This window comes from Equus asinus, chromosome 21 (genome assembly GCF_041296235.1).
Source record: "Equus asinus isolate D_3611 breed Donkey chromosome 21, EquAss-T2T_v2, whole genome shotgun sequence".
NCBI classification, from domain to species: domain Eukaryota; kingdom Metazoa; phylum Chordata; class Mammalia; order Perissodactyla; family Equidae; genus Equus; species Equus asinus.
Genome location: NC_091810.1, coordinates 71,841,474 through 71,858,769, shown reverse-complemented (window position 1 = coordinate 71,858,769; position 17,296 = coordinate 71,841,474). Strand labels below are relative to the sequence as shown.

General features: G+C 39.0%; 1 long non-coding RNA gene across 1 annotated transcript; it reads left to right on the top strand.

Moving 5' to 3' along the window:
• Nucleotides 1-6,121: 6,121 nt before the first annotated feature.
• LOC139041421 (uncharacterized) lies at nucleotides 6,122-15,724 on the top strand. The gene is made up of 3 exons (XR_011496515.1): nucleotides 6,122-6,298; nucleotides 11,821-11,953; nucleotides 15,114-15,724. It is a non-coding gene; the product is annotated as an uncharacterized lncRNA (long non-coding RNA).
• Nucleotides 15,725-17,296: the final 1,572 nt, after the last annotated feature.

Below are 17,296 nucleotides of genomic sequence, written 5' to 3'. Positions count from 1 at the left end.
GACATGATGACCTAGACTTAAGATGTGCACAAAAGCATAAGTTCTCAAGTGTAATATTCACACATAATTTCTTCCGGTAATTAAATAATAAGGATGTATTTGACCCAGTAGAAGTCTTTTAATGAAGTGTGTGACTTTCTGACATGCTTTGGTCTGTGCTTTATGAATAAAGGAGAGCCAATTGTAAACTCCTCCAGCCGTCTTTAGTCCAAAGGGGGCAATCAAAATTTTAAAGGCTGACCTGGTACAGCATACTGCTATAAAATTAATAGTGACAGCCCTAATGAAATCCCTTAATGTGATGATTAAAAAGATCCTATGAAATAAAGTGCAAGCATGATTTAAAAATGCATTCTTAGCCCTGGAGAAATGAAGGTTAGGCAAATGATCTGAGTTTTTAAAACTTCCTTTCATTAATAATAGCTCACGTTTGTGTAGGCATTTTAACTTTTCCAAAGCACTTTCATAACTTCCACCTCATTCTGTCCTTGCACCATCTCTCCTAAGCAGCCATGGAGGGAATAACAATTTCCATTTGCCACTGAGGAAACTGCTTCCAAAAGGGATTATTAAAGGACCTGTGTGCAAGGCCAAGCAAATCAATGGGGGAACTAGACCTGGAAAGCATATTTTGCAGCTCCAAATCCAGCCCTCTTTCACACAGACAAACGAATTCCAGTGGGTCATAATATCTCCTGCTCAGTGAATATCAAAAACGTTGTACTCTGTTCTGGGAGCCACCACTTGAAGTAAGAAAGAAGAAACTCAAAGATAGCTTAAAGACAAGTCATAGAAATGACCCATGCTTAAGAAATACATCCTAGAAAGACAATGCCCTGAAACTGATTTGTTGGGAAATTTTAGCCTTGGGCAAAAGAACAAGCAAGGACTTGCTATCATTAACAAACAACATACAGCTTTTTCTGTTTAATTTGACAGAATGGCAAAGCATATTACATCAGAAGATAAAGTCGTGTTGGATTGCTAAGAATACTCCAGGATAAGGATTCTCATATGCCTGTACTACCAAGTGGTTTATGCCAAAGTGTTCCTGAGAGATTGTAAAGGTTGGGTAGGAAGTGTAGCCAATTGAAACATCATAGATTCCAAAGTCAAAAGAATGCATCCGGTAACTCTCTACCCTGTGATAGTTCATACCTCCATCATCTCTAAAGGAGACTTCAGCTAAATGGAATGGAGCCTTTCTGGAGTCACACTGAAGTTTGGTCACTCAGCTCCACCTACAGAGACATTCATTCAGAATTTCCAGAAGTCCCCAAAACTAACAAAACCCCGGCAGAAACTTGTAGAATCTGCACAAATTTCTATCCATGCCTGCACACATAAGATAAGCATAGATGAGGAAAGTTGATAGTACCAAGTAGGTTCTTTATGTTTGCAAGTGACCTATGAGCACAGCTTGGCAGCTGAGTACATGTTCACAACATTCACCTAAGTTTCACACGCTTGTAACTATAGTGATCCCTAAGCCCAACACAAGTACTTCATATGAAAGGAATTTTAAAAAGATAGTAACACATTATTCTGAAAATAAAATACAAGACAGCAAAGAAGACACATGTTTTTCCAACTCTAGCCATCATTATCCTGAGTAACTGCCAAGAAAGGAGCCAGTCAATTCAGGCATCATCATATATAATGCATATATCATATAAATGATTTATTATGTTAGGCACACTCTGAAGATGGCAATAGGATATGTTGAAAATGACCAATCTACTTTTTGGAATAAGAACTGTGAGGCAGTTTACTGTACACATGACTAAACAAAAGGAACTTAAAAAAATAGGTTTGAAATCAGTTTCTAGTTCTCTACTAAAGAACTTGTGCATCCCCTTAACTACATGCCTAAAAGAATAAATTCAGTTAATTTTAGATATTTCTAGGCCAGCCATGATGGCCTAGCGGTTAAAGTTTGGCACACCCTGCTTCGGCAGCCCGGATTCGGTTCCCAGGTGCAGAACCACACCACTCGTCTGTCAGTAGCCATGCTGTGGAGGCAGCTCACAAAGAAGAACTAGATGCACCTACAACTAGAACGTACAACTATGTTCCGAGGCTTTGGATGGGGGAGGAAGCAAAAGGGGGAAGATTGGCAACAGATGTTAGCTTAGGGTGAAACTTCCTCTGCAGAAAAAGATATTTCTGTACTCCATAACTCAGATCTTAAGTGCTGATGATTTACTGAGTTCCAAGGAAAGATTAAAACACTGGTTGACTGATTGGTTTGCTAAGCCCAGTAATGACTGTGGTGATGTGGCTGTCTGTTCTCATCTAACCTGAGCATTTTTCATGTTCTCTATCTTTGGAGGGGTACATTAAATTAGGTTAGAAAAAGTTCTAAAAAAGTACTTGTTTCCACTCTAAAATGGTATCGACTTTAAGATTCACCACCAATTTAGTTAATAGGGTTTTGTTTTGGTTTTGGTTTTGGTTTTTTGGTGGGAATAGGGGACTGACACAGTAACTCTGCACAGTTTGAGATTCATCCTCAAATCAGAACTGCTTAAAAGTATCCAAGATATTTCTAGAATTGAAGAACCACGGCATTTCCTGCTTAGAATTGGGCTGAAAATAAGTCATCCATTCTGTTGTACTCCCATTGCTTTCTAAATTGTATAGAAATGTCTATCCCAGTACAAGGGCTCAGAGCATGGCTGATATCCCATTCTACACTCAATATTGTGATCACTGTACAGGGCTAGGTGGAGCCAACAGAATTATTGTAATATCTTGAGAGAATACTCCCACTGTTTCTGTTCCTAGAACCTGTTCTGTTATTTCCTCACAGGTCTCCTTCACTTAAAGATCAAGTTTTAGCCAGAAACAGTTTTTCAAGAGATGGGCAGGAGCAAAAGATACGTTGTCATTTTATCAGTAATGATACAGTCAATTTATTGTAGGGTGATTATACTAACCTTACAGAATTGATGTGAGGATTAAACGAAATAATATAGCACATGAGCATCTAGCGTAGAGTGAGACATTTCATAAGCAATCAGTAAGTTGTAGCAACTATTAGCTTTCCTCACTCTCCACACTTCCTCTAAAATTTCCTGTAAAATTCCTTCCATTTCCCTAGGAAGCCCACCATTTGTCCAAGAATTCTGTATTACAAAAGTCCCAAAGAACTGGTCTGGCAGTATCAGAGCCCATCTTGGACAACAAGGGAAAAGAAGAAAGTGAGCCAGCAGGGCCAGAATCCTCTTTTGTGGATGAATGAAGGAAAGAATGGGAATACCCGAGCACTCGTACATTTTGTCTATTGTACCCCTGTGAGGGCTGGTCTTATGTAGGCCATGGAGATTGTGATGAACAAGACAAACCCAGCCACCATCCCTCAAAGCTCAGATTCCAGGCTGTGACAGTTACTAAGTATGGCGAGTTCATAGCATGAAACATAACTTCGTCCATGTTTGTGTGTGGTGGTGGGACAGCTTGGGAAACGATGGTCAAGGAAAGTTGTGGTGAATAAGATTTATGTTGGGATTTGAGAGAGAGTCCAAAGTGGATGGTGAAGTGCAAACTTTTCCAGACAGAGGAAATGCCATGTGTAATGACCTTAAGTTTCAAATGACCTTTGAAGAACTGAGAGCTAGTGTGAATGAGACATGGTGAGAGAGGAAGACAGTGGTGGGAAGCGAGCTGGAGAGGTAGGCAGAGGCCTTACAGATCAGGTCATTTGCCACAGTGCCTAACTGAAATGCTGTAGATGCTCACAAATGTTTATCCACTGAGGAATGAAAAGCTTCTGGAAGCAAGAAACCTATTACTCATATAGGGATGCTTTGGTTAAACACCCTCTTTTCAGTAACCGACTTTGGGTCTATCTGATTCCCATACTCTAAGCTTCCTCTCTCCCTGCTGCCCATTTACTCCATTTATACTTGCTCTGGGCTCTGTCCTGTGTCAGCATCTGTGACAACCCTTGTAACAATCAGAGAAATTCAAGTAGGTGACTAGTACGGTAGGTATAACACAATTACTGGAGTCAACCAGGCCCACATTCAATCCAGGTTCCCTGAGAGGAAAAAAGAAAATGAAATCATATGTGTTGTGATGAGGGAAGATGAAATAAAAGTAATAAAATGTTTATAATTATTGAAGCTGAGTTATGGGGACACAGGGTTCTTTATATTATTCTCCCTACTTGTGTGGATCCTTGAAAAATTCCATAATGAAAAGATTTTTAGAAATCCAGGTTCCATAAATTATAGGTAGTTTAATCTGGGTAAGTTATTTAACTATTCTGAATCTCAATTCCTTGATTTGTAAGTGAAGGAAATGCTCACTTCACAGAAGTAATGTGTAAAGATTAAACAAAAAGATGGAGGGAAAGAACTAGGCACGGGGCCGGTATGAAGAGGGGGCCCTACAGGCATTAGGGCTCCTAAAGTTCAACATTTAACGGCCCAGCATCAAGGCCAAACTTTTGGCCCTCTAGCCCTGGCCCTGGATCCTAGAACTTCTCTAACCTTACAGCACATGAAACACCTGAAGACCTTGTTAAAATGCAGATTCTAACTCAGCTGATCTTGGGGAGGCCCAAGATACTGTATTTCTAACAAGCTTCTAGGTGATGCTGAAGCAGCTGGACCACACAGATCATACTTTGTGAAGTAAGCCCTGACTTCTGCTTTATTTCTCACACTAAGTTTTCAATTGTACCCTCGTCTAATTACTGAGTTTCTGTCTTATCCTTCTGCTTTGACTCCCTGGTTAGATGATTCCCCCAGAATTCTATTCCTTCCAGGACTAAGGTCCTGGATACATGCTAACAGTTACTCTCAGAGTTTGAAATCTTGTTCCTAAGCTTAGGAATACTCCAAACTCTGATTTCCTTCCTGGATCCTGAGTAATTTGTGCTTGTAAATCCACTGTTGCTGTGCTGCCTCTGATTGCCCTGTTTTCCCTACATACACCCCTCTTCCTTAGCCTAAATAGGGCACGAAATGCTTCCCTGGAGGAGCACTGGTTGTTTGCCTTGGCAGAGTGCGGACCCGCCCATTGGAATATCTTTCAACTGCCTGAGTCTAGATTGGTCCCTTCAGAGTTTCTCAACATCATTGGGGAGTTTCACATCTACCCACTGGAGGAGGAGGAAGATACTTAACCCCATCAAAGATATATACTCAGTAATGTGTTTATTTGTAAGCAGATGCCTTATTTGAAGGCAATCTTCAATATATGAACATGAAACTTATGTAAACTTCTTTATGCAGAACTCTAGAACAAGGCTTAGAATTATTTTCTTCTAATCCACCAATTACAATGTAACTTTCATATGATCTGGATGTATAAATTCTGAAAACTTGCTAAGAAAATAAATCCATCAGCTAGTTAGATTATAAGTTTACATTCTGGCAAGCTTTATGGAAAGAGTCATCTGCTATATATATATGTGTGTTTCTATCCCCCTGAACAAGCACAAAAGTTATTAAAAATCATGACAAAACCAAACATTGAGAATAATGTACTCATGTTTAAACATGACTCTTCCATTTGACAGGAGTAACCTTGACAAGCTGCTACCCATCAATGCTTTTTAAACTGATGAGGTATTCCCCATCTTTCCTGCAACATTAAAAGACAGTTTGCAAAATTATCAACTCACAGTGAACTTGAAGGGAAGTTTCTCATCCTAATATAAATGGTATCTCTTAAGGTTCATGGAAACTGAACATTCATGAATAGTTAAAATTGCTTTGCACAAAACTCACACCCGCTCTTGGCACTTCTTCTGTGCACATTTTTCCTGTCTCATAAAGCTTTATTTTACTGTTAGAAGGAGCTTGCTTCTTAGTTTTTGTTCTTGCTGTATTCTCATTTCAGACCTGTAGGGCACACAAAATATCACATGATCTAGGCTATAATCTTGGCAACTGCTTCCTGAGAAGTAAACTTTGCAGACTTTAGTAATGATGGATATTCACTGGGTTTTAGTAATCCAGCGTTCATTTCCTCATATTCTTGTGGGGAAAAAATTCCCAATTACACTCTGAGAAAGGAATGCCTCTCACCCAATCCCTGGACACATCTTTGGAGCCTGGCTGCTGTTGACGCTACTCCCAGCTGCTTTGGGTTCGGGTTTGACCTGGCCACAGTGATTGGGTCCAGAACTATTGAGAGCAAATGAGACTGCTGCTGGGCTACAAAGAAGGAAGCCGGTATTTTTTCCTGATCCCGAACATTACAGGATATAAGATAGAACTGCTTCAGCCATCTTGCCATCAGAGAGGAAGGGCAGATCCGAGAATCCAGCCAAGACAGAGAAAGGGTAAGTGAGAGGTGGAGAGGGAGCTTGAGAATTGTCTGAGCTCCTGGTCTGAGGCTAGCCCTACTGCTGATTTTGTAATTACTGGGATCAATCAATTCCATTTTTGCTTAAGCCAGCTTGAGTTGAGTTTTTTGCCATATACAGTCAAGAGGAATACTAATTAATGCAGTATGTTAAGTGAGGCTAGAATGGGGAGATTGAGAATATGCAAGAAATATAATTCTTCCCATAATGAATAAAACCTAGACAAAATCCTGAGTTAACCAATTAACTATGTGTAGAGAACATGGAAAAATAATATAATTATATTTGAATATTATTCATTTTTACAGTGTTACCTCTATGAGCTAAGGGTCTTTTGAGTTACTTATTTAAAAGGCAAACTAATGTTTTTGGTGTCATTTATACATATATACATGTTAGTTATGAAAACAAATTGTGTGGAAGTCACATCAACACAGACTACATAAACACATTCTTTGGATGAAAATTATAACTTAAAAATGTCATTTTAGGGGCCGGCCCCATGGCCAAGTGGTTAAGTTCGCACGCTCCACTTTGGCGGCCCAGGGTTTCACCAGTTCAAATCTTGGGCACAGACATGGCACCATTCATCAAGCCATGCTGAGGCGGCATCCCACATGCCACAACTAGAAGGACCCACAACTAAAAATACACAACTATGTACCAGGGGGCTTTGGGGAGAAAAAGGAAAAATAAAATCTTAAAAAAATGTCATTTTATTTAAAGATTTTACCCATAATCAAAATAAGAGTTGGGGGCTGGTCTGGTGGCATAGTGGTTAAGCTTGCAGGCTCCACTTCAGCAGCTTGGGGTTCACAAGTTCGGATCTCGAGCGTGGACCTAATCCTGCTCGTCAAGCCATGCTGTGGTAACATCCCACATAAAATAGAGGAAGATTGGTGCAGATGTTAGCTCAGTGACAGCCTTCCTCCAGTACAAAGAGGAAGATTGGCAACAGATGTTATCTCAGGGCCAAACTTCCTCACAAACGAAAAGAGAAAGAGTTGGGCTAGTGTCAACTTTTTGAACAATGGCTCTCTCATAACTATTCTTTTTCACTTTGTAATACTATATTGTATCTGAAAGCCAGTTAGTATCTATCAAGAATTTTTATATATATCATATGGTTTGATACAATTTTTAAAATTAGGAGATGAATATTATATACACTCCACATCACCCCCCCCCCATCCACCCAAGCACCACTTCCCAAATTCTGTAACTGTAGACAACGATATTCAGGGGTTATGGACTTCAATAGAAGAACTATATTGGAGCAAAATTTGTACACAAACCAAATGTCAAATGTGGAATAATTTACCTTACAAGTTGTGCCACATTATTTCAGATCCCTAATATTAATATAAAAAAGGTAGTTTAAGATGTGGAGTTGTATCTGATACCAGTATAACTCTGCTGTGGGATTGTCATACATCTGGAACTCAACTACAAAGCCATTACCTAGCTCAGGATAACGTGATAATTTCAGGTGCACATTATCTGGGTGGTCAACTTCTGAGAAGACAGAGAGAAAGAAGAGTTTAGACTTTGGCCAGAGAGAGCTAAGAATCTGACCACAACAAACCCAATTAACTTGTGTGATCTTGAGCAAGTTAGTTCTCTAAGCCTCTATCTCCTCATGATAATAATGGGATAACCATATTAGCTAACTATAGAGTTACTACTATGATCATATGAGATAAGACATGTAAGGGGCACAGTCCAGCGCCTGATTATGGGGATCCCTACTTCTGGACTGTGCCTCTCTCCACTGGTGTTGGCAGTTGATGGCTCTCAGTTGAGTCACTCTCTGGAAATTGCCCTCAGCCAGAGAGCTGCCTCTCCCTGGGGGGTATCCTACATCCAATGCTTGGTCAATGAAACAGTATAAAGTCACAGAACCCTTGTGTCATTTCAGGACAACTCTTAAAGGCCAGGTCCAGAGCTGCCCATGGGAGTGGTAGAGACTTCTGCTATGAGTACATTGAAGCCCAAATTCTCCTTCTGTCTAATCCTGCCTTGCTCTTACAGGTGTTGATTACAAGACCATTTCCTGATAAATTTCCTGCGTGAATCTCCATCTTAAAGTCTACTTCTGAGGAAAGCTGACCCAAGACACTATTAAACAGAAAAGGCTTGATCAATATTAGTTTTCATGATGATAATTATTATGAAGCTGAAGGTGGCGTAGAAACAGGAACTTGACTGTTTCATTTTGATAAAGTCAATCTTAAACATGTATGGAAACTGTTTCCTCAAATTATATTTTCTAATAGTGTAGGACAAGTTTAATGTTAAAAGCAGAACTGCTGCTAATTATGACAGGCTACTCTCTCCTAACAATCAGCTTAATTAGTAGATTATACCTAAATTGACACGTGTATTTTCAACTCAGTGATTATTTGTGTAGCTATTTTTATTTTGGAGCTTTTATCACACTGAATAAGTGTTGATCAAAAATTTAAAAAAATAAAATCCCCTTAAACAACAGTTTCTTCTAAAAGCCCTTTATACACTGATATTCTATGATTCTGTAATTTTGATGATGGCAATATCTGAATAATACATTCTCTGGGAAATAAGGTCATTTACCTACCAAAATCGTCCTTGAAAACAACACTTCATAAATTATGGAAAGCAGTGGTAGTGTGAAAGAAATAATACAAATGGCAACACAGAAACTGCAATTGAAGAAGAGAAAGGGTGTTGGGAAAAATAATCCCAGGTATTGTCCTAACAACCATAAGAGCAACGATGCAGAGTACGGCCTGGCCTTGAGTGTTGGAAAGCTTCCAGCAATGAAGGAATAATGTCATACAAATTTAGTGCAGAAAAGGACGTTGGAGATCACTATGTCAAATCTTCTCTCTTCATTGATAGATAAACTGAGGTAAAATTACATTACTTGCCCAAGCCCCATAACTAGAGAGGAAGAGAGCCCACACTCAAAACCAACCCTTCTGGACATTTCTCCTGGATTCCACCCACATGCTCTTTTTCTCAGACTGTTGGCCAACCCAAGAAAACTCCTTCCTCCTCCTCTTCCTCTTCTTTTCCATCAATTATTTTATGTTCTCTGCCTGAGCCCAGGCAAGTCTTCTTTTCTCTAACATCCCTTTATAAAATTTCTATCTTGGAAATTCCCTGAGATATACATTTTTTCCATTATATCTGAAATAACTTTAGCTATTATTAGATAATATATGATTCCATAATCCATATATGCATGTGCTTTTACCAAATCCATTGCTTTGTATATGATTTCTACCAATGGTCACAAAGTTAGAGACAAAGGTAGTGAAGTTAGAACAATCCCCTTCCTTTGCAGATTTATTAGTATAGTCTTTGGAACAAAACATAAAGGAAATTCTTTTGCCTGGTTCACAAAACACTATTTTTTTTTTTTTTTGAAGATTGTCACCTGAGCTAACAACTGTTGTTAACCTTCTTTTTTAATTTATTTTATTTTTTCTTCTTCTCCCCAAAGTTGTATATTCTAGTGGTGAGTGCCTTTGGTTGTGCTATGTGGGACGCTGCCTCAGCATGGCCTGATGAGCGGTGCCATGTCCACACCCAGGATCTGAACCGGCAAAACCCTGGGCTGTGGAAGCACGGGAACCCAACCACTCCGCCACGGGTCCAGGCCCCACAAAACACTATTTTAATGTAAATATGGGCCACTACTAGTTACAGCCAATGTGACAGCAGATTTTGGAGATAATTTTTTCTAAGCATTTTACAAATTTTAATAAGTAACACTCTAAACTTTAGATTAAAATAATTCTCAAAGACCCTTGGTAGAGACTATTAAAAGGCACCAAGAAAATAAATTTAAAGAAGGCTGAATATTAAATTTTAATTAATTATTTTTAGGTCATGCTGATAAAAAATGGCCCTGATTAGCTTTGTGGATGAGAATTTAAAGTCAGAAACAGGATAATCAAAAATAAACTAAAACTGAATTGAATGCTCTTGAGCAACGAATGTGTTTCCAACAGAACTAAAGAATATGACTCGTTTTAAGTTAATCCGTAAAATCTTTTGACATCTATTATTTATCCACACTGATGATGTCCTCTAAGGCACAAACATAATTTAGCCTGGTGGCAGTTGCCTAGGCAGATGTTCCTTAATGGGCTGACACTAAATGCAATCATTATGTGTGCAGTGAGTTTCATAGAACACATATACTACCCCTGTCTGATCCTTTTGAATTACTCATAAACTAGCTCTTTTGAGTGTTTCATGTGCTTCCACCTTTATTTTGTAATTAAAAAGCACATGCATACTGCAAATGAGAAGCACATTTCCTATTTCCAAATAATCTTGGAGGAAAAAACACACTCATTATTTTTTTCTAATCGTTTCATTCTATCATTTTTGCCAATTCTCCTAGCTTGGTTTGCTTTGGGAGAGATAAAGGCAAGGAGTCTGTCCTGTGTTTAGTTCTTGACACTGACTTATATAATGCTCAGGATATGTTCTCCTTTTCTCATTGAGAAGGTTCCTTACTGTTTACCATTTATAAAAACATATGAAGAAATAAACCTTTTTAGCCAATGTTTTTGAAATTGGGTTTCTGCATGGTGCTTTATTCCTGTGGCTAGGTAGCTATCAGGATATTTGTGCTGTATTCAGACTGAATCAATAAGGAACCAAAGAAATCACCACCAGTCAAATAAACAATTTAAACGTGTGGTGGGGGAAATTAGTTAAATTTTATTAAAATCAATCAGATTCAGTCTTTGGACTTAATTATTTGGTTAATTCTGTCAAGGCAGTCAACTTGGTAAACTACTGTTTGATAAGTATAGTTTAGAAATTTTAAGACTTGTTTCCATTAATGTTATGACTGCCACTCACTAGGCTCTGGTTTAACCTTTTAAATACATAATCTTATTAAATCCCAACTACAGTATTGCAAGTTAGATGGTGCCATTCCCATTTCACCAAAGAGTAAACTGAGACTTAGAAAGGAAGAGAAGCTTGCCCAATGACACACAAGGAGTACATGGTGGAGCTGTGGTTCAGGCCCTTGGCTGTCTATCTCCAAAGCTTTCACCATTTTCTTTCTAACATGTTGCATTCCTTTATATGTAATGGTCAAGGATTACAACAAGAGTATTAAAGTCTTATAGCACAGCAGATCTGCCTCTCCCCACACCCAGTGCCTCTTCACAGCTCTTCCCAAGCTCTCCCCAGTGGCAGGCTGAAGGTGGAAAGTGGGAGGCAAAGCGGAGTATGCACACACACACATACACACACAACTAATTTAATTTCCAGGAGATTGTGATGTGTCTACCCTGACTTGAAACACAGCACATCACAAAAGGGGCTGGGGGCACTGAGCCCTCCAGGGTAAATCCTCTTAAAAGCTTACTCAAAGGCTAAGGCCGCGCCATACCCCTTTGAGCAATCCCCTTCCCCAAGCTCCTGTTGGTCCCTGTACTCTGAAATAGTGCCTCGTTCCTACATTCATCTCTTTTAAACACATTCAGGGATTCCAAGAATCTCACAAGAACTTGCAGAGTCTTGGGGAGCTATGACCAGATATGCTATGAAACAAAATTCAAGGATGACTCAAATCCTCAAGCCTGGTAAAAAGAAAGAAGAGATGCAAACTTAATGGAGGTAGGAAAAAGAACCTGATTCTGTTTTTATACTTAATACTTATGCTGGTCATTCCTGAAACAGCAAATGTGGCTTGCTGACAGTTTTCTGTTTGAATACTACTGACTGCGGAAGAATGGCTAGTGCCTACATGTCAGTTGTGCAAATCACAGGCTCTGTTGTCTTTGGTTGATGGGTTTAGGTGTCTGTGTGTATCACGGTTCCTGCAATCCATTGCTAAAACGAATCCTTATACTCTGATTAACAACTTCCCCATTCCTTTTTATTACCAAATCCAATAACAAGGACAGCAAAACAGGAACAAAATATATGCTGCTCATTTGCCTCTACAAGTAGCAGCAAATACCCAGTGGTGGAAACATGTTTTGTTCAAAGTTTACTCATTAAAAGAGAGGCTGGATGTGTAAAACCCAGATTAATTACCCCCAAATGACTGGCTGAGGTTGAATAAAATATGGGCACATTAACACTCAACAGTGCTGCTTAGAGAAGACAGGACAAGAAAGAAAGATTAAAGTTAAATGAGAACAAGTATATTTCCAGTATTTGAATTGAGTTTTTCAAGGGTGAATTCTTCCTTTACTCCAAATCAAATTCTGTTGCTTGAAAATGCAGATTTGAGTGACAGATTCCTAGGGTTCAAATTCTAGCTTACTAGCTGTGCAACTTCGGCAAATTACTTAATGTCTCTATGCCTCAGTTTCTTTATCTGTAGAATAAAGATAATGATTAGATTTGTTTTGATCATGAAATCACTTAAAGCTCATAGGATTGTTTTGATATTGAAATGCCTAAATCTCAGGTACAGTACTTAGTGCCTAAACCAGAGCCATTTGTAAATTATTGCAACCCACATCTAGAGAGCCATCCTGTCACTTGGGACAGAGCCTTGCAGTCCTTATTCCTCCATAGTTCCAGCTACGTTTAGTGGTGTTTTCATTTCCAGAAGTGTTTTATTTCTTTATCTATCTTTTTATTGTGACGGGTTTTGTTGTTGCTGCCATTCGTTTGAGCACTGGAAAATATCCCTTTGGATCAAATAAAAATACCAGAGTGGATGTATTTTGAAAAGCATTAAGTGTTATATAAGTGTAAGGAAAGGGAGTAGTAACAAAGGAGAAAAAACACTCATGCCTTTTCAGCAAATAATTACTTTTCATAAGATAACGATAATAAAGATTATACCACCTGTTTGTCTAAGCAATAGATAGTTTTTAAGCCACTACTGGGTTGTTATCTTCAAACAAACCATTTCTAGAAAATAATTATGTTATCTACCTCAATAAAAGATAAAAATTTTGTTTATCTTCATTTCCCACTTGCCAATGAATAACTCATGATTTCAAAAAATCAATTTGATCTATGTGTTTCACTCTCGTTGCTAATGCTGATAATGCTGCTGGCGATGTGTGGGTGAATGCCTGGGATAGTTTTCTCGAGTTCATTTTGCATCCTTTGAACATTCTGTTCACTTAGGAGAGTATAGCTGAAGATACTAGATAAGAGATGAGGAGGTGGGTGAAAACTGTGACATAACACAAAGGATGGAAAATATTAATTACGACTGATGTCTACATATGGCCAAAATATCATTTTAGCTTTATATCTAGACATGAGTGTGCACTTATCATAATTTCAGAGATAGTTTCCTCTTATTTGTATCACATGGTTGATACAAACCTTTGGCCCATATCTTACCCCATTCGGGCTACCATAACAAACCACCATAGACTGCGCAGCTTATAAATAACAGAAATTTACTTCTCACAGTTCTGAAGATAGGGAAGTCCAAGATAAAGTCACCAGTAGATTCGGTGTCTGATGAAGTCCTGCTCTTGGTTCATAGATGACCGTCTTCCTGCTGAGTCCTCACATAGTGGAAGAGGCAAGAGAGCTCTCTGGGGTCTCCTTCATAAGGGCACTAATTCCATCCAAGAGGGCTCTGCTTTAATCATTTCCCAAAAGTCTCACCTCCTAATACAATCACATTGGGCATTAGGATTTAACTTATGGATTTTGGGAGGACACAGACTCAATTTGTAGAAGCCTGAAAAATTGAAAAATCAAACAGTGCAACAAAACGTATGATGTTTTCTGGGCTTTAAGATTCTTGAGATGAATGAACATCGTGCCTTTGAATAGGCTACTTCCTAGAATGCGTTCTAAATGATCTGTCCCTATGCCACATGAAGCTTTGCTGGATTGCTCTAAGTCTCATTGAAAGGCCCAGCTTTTATGTCCCAACTAGCATCATAACACACAATGGAGGGTAAAGTTCAGAGTCAGCTATATTTTGAATTGAAAATGCTGAGATATGCCCAAGAGAATGCCATAAGTCTAAGACTTTCTTCATTGCCTACATTCTAGGCCTTATTTATTTGCAAGGCATTTATTTACGGTAGGTGCATATACACATACCTTCTTTCCATGCCCCTGCTATCTTCCCTCAACCCAAAGCCCTGTTGGAAGCCTGAGAAATTTGTTGTAGATATTTTTCTTCTGCTGCTAATAGGCAAACAAAAAATTGTACTATGTAGAAAGTAATTTCTTACCAACCTATGCAACGTACGAATTGTAATGGGATTTTATCTGTATCAGTATCCAAACATAGGACCTTATACTCTTAAATTTATGGCAGTGTTATTTCCTACACTCTACAGCTTCAGTTGTGCCAAGCAATAACTCAGGGCTTCAGGAACGCTGAGGTAATTAACGCTTGAAAATGTTACAGTTCCTGCAGAGGTGTAATTGCAGCCCTCACCTTTCCAGCCCTGCATGATCCCTAATAGGAGATTATGGGCAATGGCTCTGGACCCAATCTCCTCCCCTGTCTTAAAGTGATTCACTTTCCTATTGGTGGAGCTAGCAGGTGTCCTATTTAAAGTCATAGAAAAAGTTCCCATCTTTCGGAAGACGGTTTACAGGGATAGCAGGGAACGAGAAAGGGACTTTAAACTCTTGCTTTCATTTCTTACTAATGTACATGGATCTCTGAGTCTTAGTTTTTCTATCAAGTAAAAAAGTGTCAATAACAATTGTCTATTTCTTAGTGCTGTGGAAAGAACCACAAGAAATCAGACATGTGAGCCATAAATTATATTCCAAATATAAGAAATGGTAATTTTTCTACCTCTCTCCCATTCTTTTTTTTTTTTTTCAGAATTATACAGGCTTCATCACAAGACTCTGGGACATCTTTATCGCCAAAAAGACAAAGGAAACTGAATGAATGGTCCTTACACACCTGGATGCCACTCAGGTTGGGATTATTAAGTGAGGGCACTGAGTGCTCCTGGCCGAGAGCCGTGCTCCTCCTGGAGAGACAGGATGGATGACTACATTCAGGAAAGGGAACCGGCAAGGAATAGACAGGAGGCATAAGGCCCTTCATCTTGTTCGATCTGGAGTCTTTTCTTACGTAAAATTCAAGCTTTTGAAAGCAATTCCCCACCTTAAATCACAGAGGTGCAGTACAGATATTGTAGAGATTAGACAGGGTCAGAGGACTGAGAAGTCACACAAACAGTGAGGCTCTTCATAAAGACATTAGCAACTGCAGCAGGAAGTTTTAAAAGCATATTAGGGGCCAGCCCTGTGGCCAAGTGGTTAAATTCGTGTGCTCTGCTTCAAAGGCCCAGGGTTTCACTAGTGCGGATCCTGGGCGCGGACATGGCACCACTCATTAGGCCATGCTGAGGCGGCATCCCACATGCTACAACTAGAACATACACAACTAAAACATACAACTATATACTGGGGCTATGTGGGGAGAAAAAGCAGAAGGGAAAAAAAAAAGAAGATTGGCAACAGTCGTTAGCTCAAGTGAAAATCTCTAAAAAAATAAATAAATAAAAGCACATTAAAGACAGAATCATCTTAAATTCTACAAATACACATCTTCACAATAGCTGGAACAGTAAAAATGTAGTTGTTAAGGGCTCTGTATTTAACTCTAAACTTTTGAGAGACTGATGATTCTCTGATACGGGTAAAAAGCATCTTGGTGAATGCTTACACTGAATGTACAGGAAGCCTCTATAGCTCTCAATCCTTAATGGGATTAAGTGACTCATTGTAAAATCCTGAGTTGTTGAGAGGTAGAGAGAAAGGTGAATAATTTGGACTCCATTTGACACATGGAGATGCCAGACTAATCAGGTAAGCAAGCAGAACCACTTACAGAATGGGGTCTTACCAACAGTTGGCACTGTCTACTTCTGCTACGTTAGGTACTCTATGTAGAAAGTAATTTCTTGACCAAAAAACATACAGATTGCAATGGAATTTTATCTGTACTACTGTCAAAAGACAGGACCTTATACACTTAAGTTTATGGCAGAATCACTGTCTACACTCTATAGCTTCAGTTGTGGCAAGGTGCATCAGCAGGGCAGACATTCTGGGTTCCTTGTATAGGATGGTCATATCTTGGTTGACCGGAGCTCATGTCTGGCTATAGTATGGAGCCATGCTACAAAACTGTTTACTAAGTAGTCCATATGTTGTAGCTATCTGAAACATACAGCTGTAGCATCAAAAGCAGGAAGTTATTCCTTGTGCACTATTGGTAGAAAACAGGATAAAGCTTCCTCAAAAAATTAAAAATAGGGGGCCGGCCCTGTGGCTGAGTGGTTAAGTTCATGCATTCCACTTTGGTGGCCTGGGGTTCACTGATTCAGATTCTGGGCACGGACCTACACGTCACTCATTAAGCCATGCTGTGGTGGCATCCTAAGTGGAAGAGCTATAATGACCTACAACTAGGATATACAACTATTTACTGGGGCTTTGGAGAGAGAAAAAAAAACAGAAGAATATTGGCAACAGACATTTCAATCTTCCTCAAAAAAAAAAAATTAAAAAGAGGACTACCATATGATCAAGTAATTCCACTCCTGGGTATTTATCCAAAGAAATTGAAAACACTAACTCAAAAACATATATACACCCCCATTTTCATTGTAGCATTATTTACAATAGCCAAGATATGGAAACAACTTGTGTCTATCGAGGGATGAATGGATAAAGAAAATGTGTGTATAGATATACACAATGGGATATTATTCAGCCACAAAAAAGAATAACATCTTGTCACTTGGGACAACATGGATGGGCCTGGAGGGCATTATGCTAAGTGAAATAAGACAGAGAAAGACAAATACCTTATGATCTCACTAATATTTGGAGTCTAAAAGAAAATTTAGAAAACCAAACTCATAGATATAGAGAGCAAATTGCTGGTTGCCAGAGGTGGGGAGTGGGACCAAAATGGCTGAAGGTGGTCAAGAGGTACAAAATTCCAGTTATAAAATACATTTGTTTTATATCACATGGGGATGCAAT